Here is a 21803-nt window from a genome sequence, read left to right as displayed (position 1 = left end):
ACCATATCCGTCAAACCCTAAAGTAAATTACTCCATAATCATGGAGAAAGTCATCACAAATAAAGTTGAGTTAGAAAATATGAATTCAATCCAAATTTGGGTGTTGAATTGAGGAAAGAATGATGAATCCTTGTGCTTAGAGTCTTCAATGTTCTTCCAACCTTCTGTTGGTCAAAAGTCCTCTAAAAATCATATTTGTAGTGTATTTATACCATGTAGGAATGGGTCTGGATGAAACTGCTATTTCCAAGTCGAAGTTGTAAAATTGGACAGCAAAATTACACAAGCGAAGCTCGCCATGCGCCGCCCTGTGCGCCGCACACATGGACTGTTTTAGAGAGTTGATATTTTTCACTATGCAAAAACTTTGCACTAGCACAGCACACCCCGCGGTGCACGGTGCCACACGGTAGTGCATTTTTCGATGTAGGAGTTTGTCCCAATTATTAACATTCAGACATGTCCTCGAACCCTGAACACGATCCCGGCTTAATTCCTTGGGCTTCTACTCACACTTCAAAGCTCCAATTCATTCATTTTAGCTCTAAACTTGCTTCTCAACTCGAAATCACATCCTTCACAATACAACACATGTAATAAGTAAAAAGTACTAACAATTAGACTCAAATACAATCAAAGTGTAGTAACTAAAGTACTAAATAAATCTAAAAATGTGAATTTCTAGCCTAGCATCATGCGCGTACCATGTGAACTTGTGTCATGCCTTATAAATCTGTTCACTTCCCTCTCCCATTCCGATGTGGGATTCACCTAAGGTATCATGTGCACCCCTTCTTTAGAAGCTTGCCAGCCTAGAAGCCTGTAAGTCCTGCTTGACCCGCCCTCATCAGCCCCCCTCCATCATTGGCATCACATTCACCCCTATTGGGACTCACCGTTCTCATTGAAGATTTCCCCACCATTGTAACTGAGGGAGATTAAATTATGATACCATATTATCTGGGCCTACCCGCACAAATTTATCTTTTGTGCTACGCCATATTGAGTCCTAAAAGTGCGCGTACCATGTGAACTTATGTCATGTCTTATAAAGCTCTTCACTTTTATAATGACCCGACCGGTTAATTTGAGCACTAGCTTCCCTTTATGTGAAAGTTTGAAGAAAATATAATTTTTGACTTTTAAAAATAGCTAGAGTTCACCGCGATCAATATTTCTGGTAAACGACCTCGGATCGGTGTTTGACAGTTTTGGTAGGTTCTAATGATGATTTTGGACTTGTACGTATGTTTGCTTGAGGTCCCGGGTGACCCCAGGCTATTTCGGCGCATTATGTGAATAGTTGGAAAAATGAGTTTTAAACTTTAAAATCTTGAGTTTTATGATCGATTCTGGATATTTGATGTTATTTTGATGATTTGAGATAGAGAGCGAGTCTGTATGATATTATTATACTTGTGTGGATGTTCGGATTAGAGCCCGAGGGACTCGGGTGAGTTTTGAATGCTTTACAGACTGATTTTTGCTTAACAAGACTACTAGTGTAGAAGGTCTGCAGATCTCACATTTGCGAGAACATGTCCGCAAATTCGAGCCTCGCATTTGCGAGGTCAGGCTCGCAATTATGACACTAGAAGGGGTTGGGACAGCTTCTATTTTGCGAAGTTGTGATCGCATTTGCGAAAGGTGGGATCTTCACTTTTGTGATGATTAGGTCGCATTTGCAACTAGGAATGTGTTAGGGGTAGCTTCGCATTTGCAAAGCCTTGTTGCATCTGCGGACTGCCCATGTTTGCATTTATGATGAAACTATTGCTTTGATGATAACTGTAGGGCTCAGAAGATGTTCGCTTTTGCGAACAAGAGTTTGCCATTGCGATATCTGCTGTTGGGTAAAATGTTGGGATTTCACGACTTAGCTCATTTTACACCATTTTTCAACCCTAGACTCGATAGAGGTGACTTGAAGAGCAATTCTTCCCAATTTCATTGGTTAGTAACTTCAACTTGTTTTCAATCAATTTTAATTACTTTTTCATGAATTGCATCATCAAATCTATGAATTTCAAGTAGAAATTAAGGGTTTTGGGTTGGATTTAGAAGTTTTGTAAAATTAAGATTTAGACCTCAAATTGAGGTCAAATTACAAACAAATTATATATTTGGACTCGTGGGGTTATGGGTCACCGCGGTGTGGTCTTGATTTTGGATTTAGCCTAGGTTGACTTTTTATTAACTTTTGAAAATTTGCAAAAATTTAACCTTTTATTGAGGATGTTTCCTTTAGCATTGTTTGACTTCATCAGATGATATTGGACTAGGTTTTGATTGTTTTGAGGAGTATTTCTAAGGAAGACGGCATTAGATTGTGAAAATTATTCCGGAATGAGGTAAGTATCTTGCCTAGCTTTGCTGAAGGAATTTTTTCTATTAAATGATATTGTTTGCTACATGCGGGGGTGATGCATATACGAGGCGACGAGCATATATGCATGTGACACGGTTTCCTCCTTTGTGCTATATTGAACGAGGTGATCCCTTGACTTATGCTTCTCTTAATTCTATGACTAATGAATTTAATTATCTTTGTTAGGAATCATGTTAGGACGTATGGCATCTTAAAGGATTTAACGTGCTATTTTGAGATTGTTTACATACTTAACTTGATTGTAGTATCATGAACATACATTTGTACCTGTTATTGTCATGTTGCTTGAGCTTCTTTATCCATAATAAGAGATTATGACCGGGGCCTTAGGGCAATGTTTTGAACGATGGGTCTTTCCATGTGGTTTATATGACATTAGTTGTTTCTGTGATGAAAGAAAGGAAGTTGGATTTCTGTTATGATTAGTCGTTCGTTAGACATATACATGCTCTCTACCTTGGTTCCCATCTATGTTTTTTGTTTTTATGTTGCTTTCACGCTTGTGTTCCTTATGTAGTTTACCTTTATGTTTCCTATTTCGTCTGTTACTATTATCTATTTTCCTACCTTGTTTGCTACCGTTACATCTATGCTTTTACATGAGTTACTACTACTACATGTCCTTACCTTGTTCATCCCTTTACCTATTACTAGCCTTTACATATTACATGCTCTTAATCGTTACGTGATTTAGTTATAAGACAGATGGGAGCTAACCCGTTACATGCCTTCACTTACTATATGCCTTTACTTGCTACATGCCTCAACTTGTTATGTGATTTCACTTATTAAATGCCTTCATCTTATACCTATCTTTACTTGCAAAACAACTTTACTCGTTTCATGTCGTACTTCTTTGCTTAGCCAGATTGGGTGACTTTTATATTGGTTGTGTGTTTATGCTTTATGGAAACCTTGTTATTACATATGAGAGACTAGCTCATGGATACTAGGTTGCCCATCTTACTTTGTTTGAGTTTGTATTTTGTATTTGAATATCGCGTGTTCGTTTTCTTGATGTTACATTATAAACTTTCCTATACTTGGTTTTTGTTGTAGTTTCATATGATTTTATATATATGTTAATCGGGTTGCATGACGGAATAGTTAATGTGTGTGTCTGTGTGTATGTGTGTATATATATATATATATATATATATATATATATATATATATATATATATATATATATATATATATGCGTGCGTGTGTGTGTGTGGCTCGGGTTGTACGCCACAATATTATTATTGTTATTATTATTACTATTATTATTATTATTATTATTATTATTATTATTATTATTATTATTATATATGTGGATCGGGTTACACACCGAAACTCTGTGTGTGTGTGTAGATCGGGTTGTACGCCGCAATAATATCACTATATATGTGAATCGGGTTGCACGCCACAATAGTGTGTGTGTATATATACTGATATGTGGATCTGGTTGCGCCCCAACGAAAAAGATAAATTATGGTTTCTCTTGGCTGTTACATTCCACTACCGTGTTGTGTTGTAAGAGTATATTTTGATGATATTCTGCGGCCCTCTGTCATTTATGCTCTTGTTTCATTTATTATGTGGTTATTCGTTTCTCTATCTCGAATTGCTTTTAATAGCTTATCATCTGCACAGGTAAAAATAGTGAGTATCTTGTAACTTAATACCTCATTACTACTTCATCGAGGTCAGTCAAAATACTTACTAAGTACATGGGATTGGTTGTGCTCATACTACACTTCTGCACCTTGCGTGCAGATCTTGGAGCCGAGTAGATGTGGAAGACGAAGCCTTGCATTGAATACATACCAGGATTCCAGATTCAAGATTTTGTTCATGGTAGTTTAGTGCTTCAATTTTGTTTATGTAGTTTTCAAACTTGTATTTATTCTTCATATAGATTTCGTTAGTCTAAATCACAGTGGCTCCTGACATGTTCTACTAGTCCTTGGGATATTGTATAGAATTTAATTATTTTCATTTTTGTTGTTAATGATCTTCCACTTGAGTTACGTTATTCTATGTTTGGCTTACCTAGTATTGGGGTTAGGTGCCATCACGACTAGGTGGATTTTGGGTCGTGACAAGTTGATATCAGAGCACTAGGTTCATAGGCTCTACAAGTCATGAGCAAGTGTCTAGTAGAGTTTTGCGGAATGGTATGATGACGTCCATACCTATCTTCGAGATGCTACAGGGCATCTAGGAAACTTCCCTTCTTTCTTTTCTTATCGTGCGACCTTGTTTTAGCTTGAAGCCTACAACTTCAATTTCTTGCCTTCCGTCCGTATGTTATGCGTAACTGTCACGACCCGGAATTCCCACCGTCGGGACCATGATGGCGCCTATCATCATACTTACTAGGCACGCCAACATTAAAGATTTATTACCCAAACCTTTTACCTTTCAGTGATTAACAATAAGCAAGCTATACATGTCGAACAAACGCGAAAGTAAATAAATAACAACTTTGATTATATACTGTCTCTACCCAGAATCCGGAGTCACAATTCACGAACATTCTAAGATTTTCACTACAAGTATTTGTCCGAAAGAAAGTACAATTGTTTGCGAAATAAAGAAAACATTAAAGTATGAGGTATAGGAGGGGACGCCAGGGCCTGCGGACGCCAACAGGATTACCTTGGATTTTCGATCAGATAAAGCCAGCAGCTAACTCGAGATCAACTCGGTCCAGCACCAAAATCTGCACAATGTGCAGCGTAGTATCAGTACTACCGATCCCATGTACTGGTAAGTGCCGAGCCTAACCTTGGCGAAGTAGAGATGAGGCTAGGACAAGACACATACATAAACCTGTGCAGTTAAATAATATACGGGCATAATAACAACTAGTAGAAGTTGAACAGGTAATAACAGGACGGGAAACATGCTGTGGGGAGTACAAGACAAAGAAAATCATAACAGTAAAGAACAACAGCAGACAAAATGCCTCACACCAATGAAAGTATTAAACACAGTAAAGACAAGTGCACGGCATCACCCTTCGTGCTTTCACTCTCAACCTCACCATGATGGATAACAAAAATGGCACGACATCACCCTTCGTGCATTAACTCTCATCCTCACTGTATAAACAGAAGAAAGGCAGGGCATCACCGTTCGTGCTTTTACTCTCAACCTCACCATGTAAATCTAATAAGAATGGCATGGCATCACCCTTCGTGCATTAACTCTCACTCACAAAACATTGCACGGCATCACCCTTTGTGCTTTAACACTCTTCCTCACCAAAACAATGAACAATATCACAGAGAGATAGAAATATCAACAACAAGTCTTACTTCAACTACAATATCAACCTCGAACTTGAGTGAATACTCAATCAATACCAAAATCCGTACATATGATAAGAACGTTCAACATAACAATAAACTAGTCTAAGTATGGATAATATGATCACAGAAAGCCAAAATTTATGAATAAGACTCACTAGCATGCTATGACTCAAAATAACGCATAGGTACTCGTCACCTCACCTATACGTGGTACTCAATATCCAAACACGTAGCAAATAGGCAAATAATACCTAATCCCTCAAGCCAAGGTTAACCAGGACACTTACCTCACTCCAACGGCCAAACTCAAAGACCAATCACAACTTTTCCCTTCACACAAGCCTCCGGACCAATAGAATCTAGCAAATTACCAAGCAAACGATTCAATTTAAGCCTTAGGAACTTCCAACGATAGCTAGGAATTCAATTTAGGCCATTTTTAAAAAAGTCAAGAAAAGTCAACACCCGGGCCCGCTTGGTCAAAACCCAAAATTCGGACGAAAAACCGATTACCCATTCACCCCCGAGCCCGGATATACAATTGGTTTTGGAATCCGACCTCAATTTGAGGTCTAAATCCCCAATTTATCAAATCCCTAGTTTCTACCCAGAACCCCCCAATTTCACCATGTAAAATCTTAGATTCTAGGTTGAAATCTTGTAAAAAGAAGTGAAACATTGAAAGAGACTAGTTAAGAATCACTTACTTATGATTTGGGGAAGAAAAAGTCTTTGGAAAATCGCCTCTTGTGTTTTAGGTTTTGAAAATTTGAAGAATGAATGAAAAATCCCATTTTCCAACTATTTGTTCAGCTGCAGGTATCGCATTTGCGATATGGGGCTCGCAAATGCGAACTTCTCTTTGCAATTGCGAAGCTGTCCCTCCCTACCCATTGCTCGCAATTGCGATAATTCTTCGCAAATGCGAGGCCCGCATTTGCGAGCTAGACCTTGCAATGCGAAGTCTGCAGACCTGAAGCACACCAGCTATGATTTTCTAATTTCAATTTACTCCGCAGCCTACTCGAAACTCCCCCGAGACCTCGGGGTTCCAAACAAAACATGCACACTAGTCTTAAAACATCATACGAACTTGCTCGCGCGATCAAATTGCCAAAATAACACCGAGAACTACGAATTTAGCACCAAATCAAATGAAATTCTCAAGAACACTTTAAAATTTCTGTTTTCTCAACCGGTCTTTCGAATCACGTCAAATCAACTATGATTCTCACCAAATTTCACAAACATGTCTTAAATATCATAATGAACCTGTACTTGGCTCCGGAACCAAAATACGGACCTGATACCAACAAGATCAAATATTAATAAAATTCATAAAACCATTTAATTTTCAGACTTTCAATTTTCATCAAAAATTCATTTCTCGAGATAGGGACCTCGGAATTAGATTATGGCATACGCCCTGGTCCCATTTTTCGATACAGACCCACCTAGACTGTCAAAATACGAGTCCGGGTCCGTTTACTTAAATTGTTGACCGAAGTCAGCTAACTCAACTTTTAAAGGCAAAAATTATTATTTTATCAACGTTCAACATAAAAGCTTTTCGGAATCACGCACGGACTGCGCACGCAAACCGAGGAGGGATAAAATGAGGTTTATAAGGCCTCTGAACACAGAATTTAGTTTCAAATCATAAGATGACCTTTTGGGTCATCACATTCTCCACCTCTATAACAACCGTTCGTCCTCGAACAGACATAGAAAAGTACCTGAGCTGGTGAAAAGGTGGGGATATCTACTCTACATATCGGACTCGGACTCCCAGGTAGCTTCCTTAACAGGCTGACCCCTCCACTGTACTCGAATTGAAGGATAACTCTTCAATCTCAACTAACGAACCTACCGATCTAAAATAGCTACCGACTCCTCATATGTCAGATCCTTGTGTCCAACTGGACAGAGCTAAAATCAAATACATGAGACGGATCACTGTGGTACTTCCGGAGCATGGACACATGGAATACCAGATGAAAAGCTAATAAACTGGGTGGCAATGCGAGCTTGTAAGCCACCTCACCCATTCTCTGGAGAATCTCAAAAGGCCCAATGTACCGTAGGGCTCAACTTGCCCTTCTTTCCAAACCTCATTACACCCTTCATGGGTGATACTCGAAGCAACACTCTCTCTTCGACCATGAATGCCCCATCACGAACCCTACGGTCGGCGTAACTCTTCTACCTGGACTAAGCTGTGCAAAGTCTATCTTGAATGATGTTGACCTTATTCAAGGCATCCTGTACCAAATCTGTACCAAATAACCGAGCCTCCCCGGCTCAAACCATCCCACCGGCGACCGACACGTCTACCATATAATGCCTCATAGGGAGCCATCTGGATGCTCAACTAATAGTTGTTGTTGTAGGCAAACTCCGCTAGCGGCAAGAACTAATCCCAAGAGCCTCCGAAGTCAATAACACAAGTGCGAAGCATATCTCTAATATCTAAATAGTACGCTCGGACTGTCCGTCCGTCTGAGGGTGAAATGATGTGCTCAACTTCACCCGCGTACCCAACTCATGTTGTTTTGCCCTCCAGAAGTGCGAGGTAAACTGCGTACCTCGATCAGAAATAATAGACATGAGCACACCGTGAAGGCGAACGATCTCGCGGATATAAATCTCTCCCAACCGCTCTGAAGAATAGGAAACTACCATAGGAATGAAATGCGCTGACTTGGTCAGTCTATCCACAATAACCCAAACTGCATCGAACATCCTCTGAGTCCGTGGGAATCCAACAACAAAATCCATACTGATACGCTCCCACTTCCACTCAGGAATCTCTATCTTCTGAAGCAAACCACCCGGTCTCTAATGCTCGTACTTTACTTGCTGACAATTTAGATACTGAGCTACATATGCAACAATATCCTTCTCCATCCTCCTCCACCAATAATGCTGCCGAAAGTCCTGATATATCATGGCGAGGCCCGAATGAATAGAATACCGGGAACTGTGGGCCTCCTCCAGAATTAACTCACGAAGCCCATCCACATTAGGCACACAAACACGACCCTACATCTCAAAACTCCATCATCTCCAGCCGTAACCTGCTTGGCATCACCGTGCCGCACTGTGTCCCTAAGGACAAGCAAATGAGGGTCATTCTACTGCCGCTCCCTGATGCGCTCAAACAAGGAAAATCGAGCGACTGTGCAAGCTAAAACACGGCTGGGCTCAGAAACATCCAACCTCACGAACTGATTGGCCAAAGCCTGAACATCTAATGCAATCCGTCTCTCACCGACTGGAATGTACGCTAGGCTGCCCATACTAGCTGACTTCCTACTCAAAGCATCAACCACCATGTTGGCCTTCCCGGGATGATACAAGATGGTGATATCATAGTCTTTCAATAGCTCTAACCACCTCCTCTGCCTCAAATTGATCTCCTTTTGCTTGAACAAATACTGCAAACTCTTATGATCCGTGAAAACCTCACACGACATGCCATATAGATAGTGCCTCCAAATCTTCAGCGTGTGAATAATGGCTGCCAACTCTAAGTCATGAACAAGGTAATTCTTCTTGTGAACCTTCAGCTGCCAAGCATATGCAATAATCTTTCCACCCTGCATCAATATCGCACCAAGTCTAATACAAGATGTATCACAATATACTGTACAAGGCCTTGCTCCTGTGGGCAATACCAACACCGGCGCCGTAGTCAAAGTAGTCTTGAGCTTCTGAAAGCTCGCCTCACACTTGTCTGACCATCTGAACGGGGCACCCTTCTTGGTCAACCTGGTCAACGGGACTGCTATAGATGAAAACCCCTCCAGAAATCGATGGTGATAGCCCGCCAATCCCAAGAAACTCCGGATCTCCGTAGCTGATGTGGGTCTAGGCCAGTTCTTGACTGCCTGAATCTTCTTAGGATCCACCTGAATACCCTCGACTGATACAACGTGACCCAAGAAAGCAATTGAACTCAACCAAAACTTGCATTTCGAGAATTTAGAATATAACTGGCTGTCTCTTAGAGTCTGAAGAACAATCTGAAGATACTACTCATGCTCCTCTTGACGGTAGGAGTAGATCAAGATATCATCAATAAAATCAATCACAAAGGAATCCAGATAGGGATTGAACACCCAGTTCATCAAATTCATAAATGCTACTGGGGCATTTGTCAGCCCAAATGGCATCACTAGAAACTCATAATTCCCATACCAAGTCTGAAAAGCTGTCGTAGGGACATCGGATGTCCTAATCCTCAACTAATGGTAGCCAGACATCAAATCAATCTTCGAAAAAACCTTGGCACCCGGAAGCTGATCAAATAAGTCGTCAATCCTTGGCAATGGATACTTGTTCTTGATGACGACTTTGTTCAACTACTGATAATCTATGCACATCCTCGTCGATCCATCCTTCTTCTTTCTTCTTCATAAACAACACGGGCGCACCCTAGGGTGAGACACTAGGTCTAATGAAGCCCTTATCAAGCAAGTCTTGCAATTGCTCCTTCAATTCTTTCAACTCTTGCGGGGCCATACGGTATGGCAATATAGAAATGGGCTATGTGCCCGGAGCCAAATCAATACAGAAGTCAATATCCCTATCGGGTGGCATCCCCGCAAAGTCTGCAGGAAATACCTCTAGAAACTCAGGAACGACCATTACTGAATCCATGGAAGGAACCTCCGTACTAGAATCGCGGACATAAGCCAAATAAGCTAGACACCCCCTCTCGATATGTCGAGCCTTTACATAAGAGATAACCCTACTGGTAGAATGACCTAGAGTCTATCTCAACTCCAATCGAGGCAACCCCGGCAAGGCTAAGGTCACTGTCTTGGCATGACAGTCCAATATAGCATGATAAGGTGACAGCCAATACATCCCTAAAATGACATCAAAATCAAACATATCGAGAAGTAGGAGATACACGAGTTTCAAGACTCCCAATGGTAAGCACACACGAACGATAAACACGCTCTACAATGATAGCATTTCCTACAGGGGTGGACACATACATAGCGGTACTCAAAGAATCACGTGGCACTACCAAATATGAAGCAAAATAGGATGACACATACGAATAAGTTGAACTCGGATCAAATATCACCGAGGCATCTCTACTACAAACTGAAACCGTACCTGTGATAACCACGTCAGATGACTCAGCCTCATGCCTGGATGGAAAAGCATAGCATCGGGGTTGGGCCCCACCACTCCAAACTACATCTCGAGGACGGGCCCTGTCTGGTTGGCCTCGACCTCTAGCGGCCTGACCTCTAACTCTAATGCCCCGACCTCTATCTCTAGCTGTCTGACCCCTACCTCTAGCCGGGTTGAGTGGGCGGTGAAGCACCTCATGCCAGAACCATGGCACGAGAACCCTGATATTGAGAAATGCTCGATGCTCGAGGGCAATATCTGTCAATGTGCCTCGGATCACCGCAAGTATAACAAGACTTCAGCTGCTAAGACTGCTGACCCTGAAACTGACCCTGTCGGCTTGAGTAACCACCTTGAAAACTCTGGTGTGGAGGTGCACTAATAGTAGCTGGTGGTGCACTGTAGGCTAGCTGATCAGAATAATGCATATGAGGGCCACGGCCACCTAAAGCACCGTGAGAAACCTGTAGTGCTGAATGAAATGATCTAGGACGATGGCCTCTACCAAAACTACCCCTGCCTCCAGACGAGGCACCACTGAGTCCACCAGAATGGCAAGGTCTCTTGACAGATCCCTGACCACTCCCGTGAGCTAGTACCATCTCAACCCGCTTGGCAACATTGGCTGCCGCCTGAAAATAAATCTCACTCCCCGTCTCCTTAGCCATCTACAATCTGATAGGCTGAGCAAGTCCCTCAATGAACCTCCTCACCCTCTCTCTCTGTAGGAAGCAGAAGAATAGTATGACGAGCCAGATCCACAAATCGAGTCTCGCACTGAGTGACAGTCATAGAACCCTGCTGCAAACGCTCAAACTGCCTCCGATAGTCCTCTCTCTGAGTGATAGGAAGGAACTTCTCAAGAACTAACTAAGAAAACTGGTCCCAAGTGAGAGCAGGCGGTCTAGCTAGTCTGGTCAACATATAACCCTCCACCATTTCTTGGTAGAACCCGACAGATGAAATGCAGCAATGTCGACCCCATTGGTCTCCATTATCCTCATGTTCCGTAACACCTCATAACAACTGTCCAGATAGTCCTGGGGATCCTCTGAAGATGTACCACCATAGTGAACTGGGAAAAGCTTGGTAAACCTATCCAATCTCCACAAAGCCTCAGAAGACATAGTTAATCTATCACCAGTTTGTAGAACAACACTAGACTGAACAACCCCAACGAGCTGAGCTGCTGGATTCTGAAACTGAGGAGCCATCTGCTTTGGAGTGTGGGTAGCGGGAGTCTGTGCTCCTCCCCCAGCCTGAGAGACGGCTGGTGCTACAGGGAATGTGTCGGTCTGTTCCACACTCTCCATGAGGCCCACTAGACGGACCAAAGCATCCTGAAGTACCGGGGTGGCGATGAACCCCTCTGGGACCTGAGCCGGTCCTGCTGAAACAGTCTGAGCTGGAGCCTCCTCATCAAATTCTAACCGAGGCTCCGCCATTGGTGCTGCTGCTCGAGCTCTAGGTTGACATGCCCTCGGCCTCAACCTCTGCCCCTCGTAGAAGCTGCCATTGGGGGCACTGGCTGCTGCTTAGCTGAAGATGCGGTACGTGTTCTCACCATCTACGAAAGAACAAGAGTAGAAGAGTTCGATTAACATTGAGAGAAAAAATTGCATAACAAAGAAGAATAGAAGTGAACTCATTCCTAAACTCTGTAGCCTCTGAGAGATAAGTACAAACGTCTCCGTACCGATCCCTCAAACTCTAGTAAGCCTTTCGTGAATTGCGAGACCTAAGCAACCTAGTGCTCTAATACCAACTTGTCACGACCCGGAATTCCCTCCGTCGGGACCGTGATGGCGCCTAACATCAAACTTTCTAGGCAAGCCAACGTTAGAGATTTATTAGCCAAACCTTTTAAGTTTCAGTAATTAACAATAAGCAAGATATACAGGTCAAATAAACACGGAAGTAAATAAATAACAACTTTGATTATGTACTGTCTCTAACAATTCACGAACATTCTAAGGTTTTTACTACAAGTATTTGTCCGAAAGAAAGTACAATTCTTTGCGAAATAAAGAAAATAGTAAAGTATGAGGTATATAAGGGGATGCCAGGGCCTGCGGATGCCAACAAGACTACCTTGGGTCTCCGATAAGATAAAGCCAGCAGCTAACTTGAGATCAACTCGGTCCAGCACCAAAATCTGCACAATGTGCAGTGTAGTATCATTACAACCGATCCATGTACTGGTAAGTACCGAGCCTAACCTTCGCGAAGTAGTGACGAGATGTGTTTTTAGGATGATTTTGGTGGTTCTCTAGAAGGTGGATAGGCCTAGTTACAAAGGAGACTCTGCTAAAAATTCTGAAAAATTTAGGAGATAGTCAAAATTTAGGGACTTGAGGTAGGTGAGAAAAAGTGATATATTAAGTTAAGCATTTAGGGCGGACTCTACTCCTCATTCGAGGATGAATGATCCTAAGGGGGGGGGGGGAATGTAAAGCCCTGGAAAATTTCGCTAAGTAATTTAGGATTTCGTGGTGCCATGTAAGCTTATTATAATATTTTATGTGCTATTAACATGGTGGGCATCAATTGGACTTGGTAAATAAGTGTACGAGTCTTATGGTAAGTAATTTGGGGCCCAAGGAAAGGCCTAAGCCTAAGTCAAATTGGAAAATTTCATAATAGGCTAAGATTCCAAATGAGTTTGCACAAGTCTACACTTTGAACGAGCATATCTAAATATGTATAAGGTTTGTGTGATGAACAGCATATCATATGAAAGGTCTTCGAGTCTAGATTCAAACGCTTCAAACCGTTCGTCATTTGGACATTCCTACACAAAGTTATGATCAAATTACCAAAGGCTGGAAAAATGCGATCCTGTGTCGAATCTGCGATCGCAAATATGTCGCATTTTTGGCTCTGCGATCGCAGATCTGTCGCAGATTGGGCCAGTGTTGCCCAGTTTTGGGCACCTACATTGCGATGCATTCTGCAGCCCACATTCTTGTTTTGCGGTCCATTATGCGATCGCAGACCCGATTTCGGAGGCTTATTTTTCCTATTTTTATAACCCGACCCCATTTTAATATATAGTCTTTGGGGCTTCATTTGGGGTCAGTTTCTACTGATTTTAGAGAGAGTTGAGAGCATATAGAGAGAGAAGGAGAGAGAGAAGGAGCCTAGCTTCATAATCACCCATCTCTTACTCAAGTCTTCAAGAATCAAAGAACCCAATCACATGTTCTTCATCTAAGAGGTAAGGTTCTATACATTAGACTTTAATTTCGAGTTTGGAGCATAAGATGGGTTATTAAGGTATGATTCTTGGGTGTAATAGCATTATGTATACATGCATGTACAAATTCGATTTGTGGAAAGATTGTTGAACATAAATACGTAAAGATTGGGTTGGGGAATGAAGGAAACCTTATAAAAGAGATTTGAAATCAAGATGCTCAACTAGTATTTGATAAAATGCTCAAATGAGCTGAAACCATGAATACCTTCCTAATTTGTGTTCAATTTTGTTATGTCTCAAAGTAGAATGGGATTGCTAGAATTTCCGGAACGTCGTAGTAACTTAAGGAAAGCTTAAACAAGGTATGTATGGCTAAAACCCCGTCATTTAGAAATTGAACTCCATTGGTGCTTGTGTAAATGCGGTAAGACTAATGTTTGGGTCCTTGCATTGATTTTTATTTTACATGAATTGGTGTTGTAACCTTATATGTGTGAAAGATGTGTCTCAACATGATCAATGTGCTATCTTGATAACTTGAAAGGGGCAAAAGATATGAATTATGTATTTAAATGCTTAGACCTTAAATTTAGATTGAAGTTGCATTGTTGTGCCATCGACGTGAAGTGTTGTTTATGCTTACAATTTAAATTGCTATTGTGTGCACCTACTATCCTAAATGGCAAAGCTAATATTGAAATTGGGAACGATGTAAAACGCGGCCTAGTGCCAAGAATGATGTGATAAGTTGTGGCCCCAAGTGCCTATGAAATGATATATGTGAAACGAAATGATTAATGAGAAGGGAACAACGCCGTGGTAAGGCGGTCTAGCCGATCGGGCCGAGATCAGTCTCTGCTCAAGATAGCGGTGGTATTGTGAATGAATTTCGAAAAAAGGGAAAATGAGATTGTGATTGAAGTATATGTCTCAAATGAGGCAAATTAGCCGATCGGGTCGAGATCGGACTCTGCTCAAGATAGCGGTGGTATTGTGAACAAATGATGAATAGTGTGAAATGCCCCAAACTAAAGGCTATGGGAACATGATGTGAAAATTGTATGATTCTTTATTATTGATAATGTTGTGATCGTTTAAAGCTTTTGAGTTATACTTGTGATTTCCTTATTTTTGTATGAAAGTTCTGTCTAACTAGATGGTGTTTAGTTATACATACTAGTGCTATTCGATGGTACTAACGTCCCTTTTGCCGGGGGCGCTACGTCTTTAAATGGATGTAGGTGTTTCTATAGCAGGCAGTGTTGGTCGCAACTAGTGCCGCATCATCCTTTCAGCTGACTTGGTGAGCCCCACTCCGTTTCGGGGTCCTGTTTCATCTGTTCATCATGTACTTTGTATTTAAGGTATAGCCGGAGCCTTGTTACCGGTATTTCCATATTACATTACTCTTCAGTTGTGTTCAGAGGCTCCGTAGATAGGTTGTGGGTAGTGTCGGGTATTGGAATTAAAGTAGAAGTATTGATGTTTGGAAATGAAATGGAAGTTGTTAATGAAATACTTACTAAGTATGATTAATGGAGTACATCTCCTATTTATTCATGAATTATTTTGGGTAGAATGAAACCTGACAGGCTTGCTCAGTCGGGTTTATTCGGTTGAGCGCCGGTCGTGCTCCTCGGTTTTCAGTGCGTGACAGGTGTCACGCCGCAACAGTATTGTTATTATATATATAGATTGCGATGCAGGGCACAATAATTTGTGTATGTATGTAGATATATATATATATATATATATATATATATATATATATATGTGTGTGTGTGTGTGTGTGTGTGTGTGTGTGTGTGTGTGTGTGTGTGTGTGTGTATGTGTGTGTCTGGATCGGGTTGCACCGCAACGAAAAATATAAATTATGGTTTCTCTTGGCTGTTATATTCCACCACTGTGTTGTGTTGTAAAACTATATTTTGATGATATTCTGGGGCCCTCTGTCTTTTAAGCTCTTGTTTTGTTTATTCTGTGGTTATCCGTTCTCTATCTCGTATTGCTTTTTCTGCTTATTATATGCACAAGTAAAAATAGTAAATTAATCTTGCAACTTAAAACCCCGTCATTACTTCACCGAGGTTAATCAAGATACTTACTTAGTACGTGGGGTCGGTTGTACTCATACTACACTTCTTCACCTTGCGTGCAGATCTTAGAGCCGAGTAGTTGTGGAAGATGAAGCCTTGTATTAAAGACGTACCAGCCTTCCAGATTCAAGCTACCACTTGTTCATTATAGTTTAGGGCTTCAATTCTGCTTATGTAATCTTCAAACAGATATTGTATTTATTCTTCATATTAGTTTTGTAAATCTAATTCATAGTGACTCATGACTTGTACTACCAATCCTTGGGATGTTGTATAGAATTTAGTTATTTTGATTTTTGTTTTTAATGATCTTCTACTTGAGTTACATTGTTCTACGTTTGGCTTGTCTAGCACTTGGGTTAGGTGTCATCACGACTAGGTGGATTTTGGGTCATGACAACTTTTCTCTCCCATTTTGATGTGGGATTCATCTAAGGTGACATGTGCACCACTTCTTCTGAAGCTTGCTAGCTTAGAAGCCTGTCAGTCCTGCTTGACCCGCCCTCATCAGCTCGCCCTCTATTATGGGCATTACATTCACTCCCAATTAGGACTCAGCGTCCTTGCTGAGGTTTTTCCCACCATCGTACTGAGGGAGATTCGGCTCTAATATCATATTTGTCACAACTAAGCTCATGGCACGTATTATCCGCTTTGGGCCTAGGCCCACATAGATTTATCTTTCGGGCTACGTTACATGGAGCCCCAAATTTGCGCATACCATGTGAACTTATGTCATGCCTTATAAAGCTCTTCACTTTCCTCTTCGATTTCATTATGGAATTTGCCTAAGGTGATATGTACACCCCTTCTTCAGAAGGGTTCCAACCCTAGAAGCTTGCCAGTCCTGTTTGACCCGCCCTCCCTCATGAGCTTCACATCTTAGTATCAACAAGAGCGTATTACCAAAGTTAGAGATGGCAAATACACTATCCCGGTAAAGCTTTGGAGAATAAAGATGGAGGATATGTTGAAGGTTGAAATCCGCTTCAGCTAGCTTTGACAAAAGTGAAGGCTTTCTATGAGACTCCAGATACTCGAACCTATCGATAGATGTTGTAATGCATGCGAAAGTCTTCAATGACGGGATCAACTGCTGATTCGAACCCGAGAGTAAATGGGTACGTGTATACGGAGAAAAAACCAATCCAATGGCTAGTGAATATTAACATAATTCTTCCTGTGAAATTCTTTTCGAACAATGGAAAGATGTTTAAACTGGATAATAGAAGGATATGTACTCACGGGCGTATTCTATTTCTCGGTTTGTCCTTCTATTTTTGTCCAAAAAGCGCAAATTTTTTGACAAGTTTAGTTGTTTAGGAAATATCTCTGAAATAGTGGGCTCCGAGATGGTTATTTCCTACTTACCACTCTTTTTGCCTTTTGGAGAATGATCTCCCATGGCAGAATCTTTGTTTTACTTTTCTAGGAATAGAATTTTGGGTTTTCTTCGCTCTCCTTCTCAAAACCAATGAAGGTTTCTCCTATGGAAGTTCATCCACTATGGTGATACGCCTCATAGTGGTGTTGGAACTTAGAGAAGCGGGGGTTTCAGTAGATGGAGGGCTACGATCTTGAGATTCCATGGCTTACATTTGAAAACTGGACAGAGATCGTAATAGGAAGTGCAAAAGATGCAAAGGATTTGCAAATTACAGCAGGAGGAAAAATGGTTAGAAGATTAAAAATTAAGGTGAAGAAGAAATGGGTTTCATTTTTTGTTTACCCTAAAAACTAGATAACAATTAAATTTATAATGTGGTTTTAAGGATACGTGATTTCACCTAATACCAGTAGACAAATCGTAACGAGCCGGCTGGTCATTTTGAGAAATTAAGTTCCGATCAGCAGCATAAGGTATTGAGAAGCTCCATATTATGTGTATCGACTTGCGTGCATGGTTGAATTCAGTTACCGGAGGATTTGGAATCGAATTGGAAGAAGGACTCTAGTTTTTGAAGCTTAAGCGGTGAGAATTTGACCGGAATTGGACTTTTGAGTAAACGGCTCCGAAATGGGCTTTGGATGATCTGAACAGCTTCGTATGGTGGTTTTGGACTTAGGCGCGCGTCTGGATACGGATTTTGAGGTCCGTAGGGTAATTTGAGGCATTTCGGCGAAAGTTGGAAAAAAAGTTGAAGTTTGTATAATGGAGAAGTTTGACCCATAGTTGACTTTTGTGATATCGGGGTAGAAATGCGATTGCGAGAGTTGAAATAGCTTCGTCTTGTTATTTGGGACTTGTCTGCAAATTTGGCATCATTCCGGGTTGGTTTGATTGGTTTCCGCACGAGTTTTCAAAGTTGGAATATTTGGAAGTTTATAGTTTGATTCATAGCGCGATTCGCATTTTCGGCGTTGTTTGATATGTTTTGAGACCTCGAGCGAGTCAGTGTTATGTTATAGATGGGGTCCCAGGGACCTCGGGTGTGTTACAGACGAGTTTCGGATGTTTTGCATGGTTTTAGAACATGTCTGATTTCTGGTGTTTTCGCACCTGCGACCTGGGAGCGCTGGTGCGGCTCCGCTTCTGCGTGAGCCCAGCCGCTTCTGCGATCATGAAGGCCTGGGAGCTTGCTCGCTTCTGCGGAGGGTGGCACGCAAGTGCGATGGCCGCTTCTACGGTCCACCGATCGCACCTGCAGAGAAATCTCGCTCCTGCGATTTCCCTTTCGCGTCTGCGGTGCCGCTGACGCGGCTGTATATCCGCAGATGCGGTCTTTGGCCTGGTTAGCTGAGCTCGCAGATGCAGACCCTTTCTCGTAAATGGGGTCCCGCAGACGTGGTTTCTTGTCCGCAGATGCGGAAGTTCTGGCAGAATCATATAAGTCGAGGGTTTGGTCATTTCTTCATATTTGAGTTTTAAACTTTGGATTTGGGAGCTTCTTTCGGGGTTTTTCATGCTTCTTTTGGGGTTTTTCATGCAAATAGATTGGGTAGGTATTCTTCACCTAGAATCTAACATATCCCATGATTTTATCTTCATTTTTATCATTTAATTTGTGTTTTGGGTTGAGGAAAATGTTGGTTTTTGAAAAAAAAATCTAAAATAAAAATTCATGATTTGAAGGACCAAATGGTATCCGAATTTGATAATTTTTGTATGGTTGAACTCGTATCGGAATGGGTATCCAGTTTTTGTAAAAATTGTCGGGTTTCGAGGTGCGGTCCCGGGGGTCGACTTTTGAACCGATTTTTGGATTTTTTTAAAGATTGAGACTTTATGATACGGAATAGTTTCTTATGAGTTTTATTTGTGCTTTGAAGTTAATTTGGTTAGATTTGAGCCGTCCGGAGGTCTTTTCACCCGAGAAGTGCATTTTAGAGTATCGGTTGTCGTCTTTGAGGTAAGTATCTTGCCTAACCTTGTGGGGGGGACTTCCCCTTAGGATTTGAGTCTTCTATGTTGATTGTAATCCGTGTACGCGAGGTGACGATCGCGTGCTCAGACTTATTTATGGATAGTTGGCCTTTTAGGGTTCTTAGGTCCTTATATTCACTGTGTATGAAGTTGTTCTTGATATGACTGAGTTCTTATATGCTAGTTTCACATCTACATGCTTAAATTAGAATGTATTAGTTTAGGATTCACTCTTATTGCCTACTAGACTCTTATTTGACTTAGTTGAATATTTTGCCTCTTCTATCGTCATGCTATCTTTTCATAACTGCTTATCTTTAATTGAAATTGTTATTGTTTTATCCTATAATTGTTTAGTCTTAATTGGAGTGATGATTATCTTCTGCTGCTTACCATTATTTGAATTGTTGAATATCCTTCGCAATTGCTCAACCTTAAAAGGAGTTTAGATAACCTATATCTTAGTTGACTCGCCTTTATTTGGAACTATTTAACTCGTGTTGGCTTCCTTATTGTTGACTTGTATATTGTGGGGTTGTTGCTACATGTTAGTCTTTTCCTTGTTGGACTGTTCCCTTTATGCCTAGCATTCTTTACTGTGGTTATTCCTTGTGAACTAGTTCTACCGTATCTTTGTGATTTAGAGTTCTTGAATTGATTTACTCGTCATACCTTGCATTATTGTCATTTTTTCTGTTGTACTTGTTGTGGTGATGTACGAGGTTTTTGTCGTGCTGTAACTGCTATTTCTGTTGGTTGCGCTGCATATTTACATTTGGGACTACGGGACTGTATCTCGGTAGATCCCCCCGTTATTCATATTTACTTTGGGACTACGGAACGGTATTTCGGGAGATCCCCCTGCACATTTACGTTTGGGACTACGGGACAGTATCCCGGTAGATCCCCCTGTTCTGTATATTTAATTTGGGACTACGGAACAGTATTCCGGTTGATCCCCCTGCACATTTATGTTTGGGACGGTATCCTGGGAGATCCCCTGTTATTATCATTGTGTTCAGAGGTGTGCTTTTCATTGATCCTATCCCTGTGTAATATTCTACGTGTTGTCCGTTCTTTTCCTTATGCTTACTAGCTGGTATCAACTATTTTAGGACACTTGCACAAGCATACATATGGCTAATCACCCTTATCAGATAAGAGGCTTCTTGATATCGCCGAGTATAGACGCACACCCTTGTTTATTTGCCTTCCATGTGAGAATGGCTCTATTTTGCACGCGAGTTGTCAGTATAATTATGAGGTGTGATGAGGGCACAAGATTCCAAGTGTTAGGGATCAGGTATTTAGACCTGTATTGTATGATCATGAAATGAGGTGTCACAGGGTGACTCATATTCGAAGGATATTTATTTGGAAAGATTATATTCGAAAGGTATTTATTTAGAAAGAACTATTTTTGAAAAATATTTATTTGAAGGAAGTATATTTCGAAATATTTTATCACTTGAAGGATTTTCCTAACTGATTGAAGTTTGTTGGCTAAGACCTAATGTGAAATTTGTCGTAGTAGCTAAGTTATGACTTGTCTTTACCGTATTTGTGATTTCGTATTTAGGTTGCATTTCCGTTCGTTTTTCTGTGTTCTTATTATGGTGTTCCGGTGTTACTTGCTATTTTCTTTCCCTATTGCAATTACCGTATTGTTAGCCACATGGTGTAGTCTTAGTAGTTGTGCAGATTCTGGCCGAGGAGGCTCAAGGTAACCCTATTGCTGCGTTCGCAGGCTTGGGAGTCACCTTCCTATTTTGTATTCACACTGTTGTACTTATTTCCATACAGTTGTGTTTAGAAGTTGTAGCGAAACACTGTAGAGCTTATGGCTTGTACCGCTGATTTTGGGAAGATGTAAATTCTATAAAGATTTCTACACTGAAACTGTCAAATTTTCTTTATTATGGTTTATATTCAGTAAATGTTAGGCTTACCTAGTCCCTAAGACTAGGTGCCATCACGAAACTCAACGGAGGAGAAATTGGATCGTGACACAAATGTAAAGATTAGTAATGGAAATTGACAATAAGATAAAGCAAACCAGTGTTACAGTGTAATTCCGCCTTCGAGCTCGGATGCCCTCGAACTGGTTGGTGCATGAATAGTAAAAAATATGACAAGCTGGTGAAAAAAAGAGTGCAAACTAAATAGAGAATATTGTATTGCTTTGATATGTGTGAATGTAAGATGTTTACAAAATGATTAGAACCCTCTTTATATAGTAGAGGAATCCTATCTATGGTACAATTCTAATTATGAAAGTAAATCCCGTGATCTTCGACCGGTC

Source organism: Nicotiana attenuata, chromosome 10, assembly GCF_001879085.1.
Source record: "Nicotiana attenuata strain UT chromosome 10, NIATTr2, whole genome shotgun sequence".
Classification (NCBI taxonomy): Eukaryota; Viridiplantae; Streptophyta; class Magnoliopsida; order Solanales; family Solanaceae; genus Nicotiana; species Nicotiana attenuata.
This window is presented reverse-complemented; position numbering follows the sequence as displayed.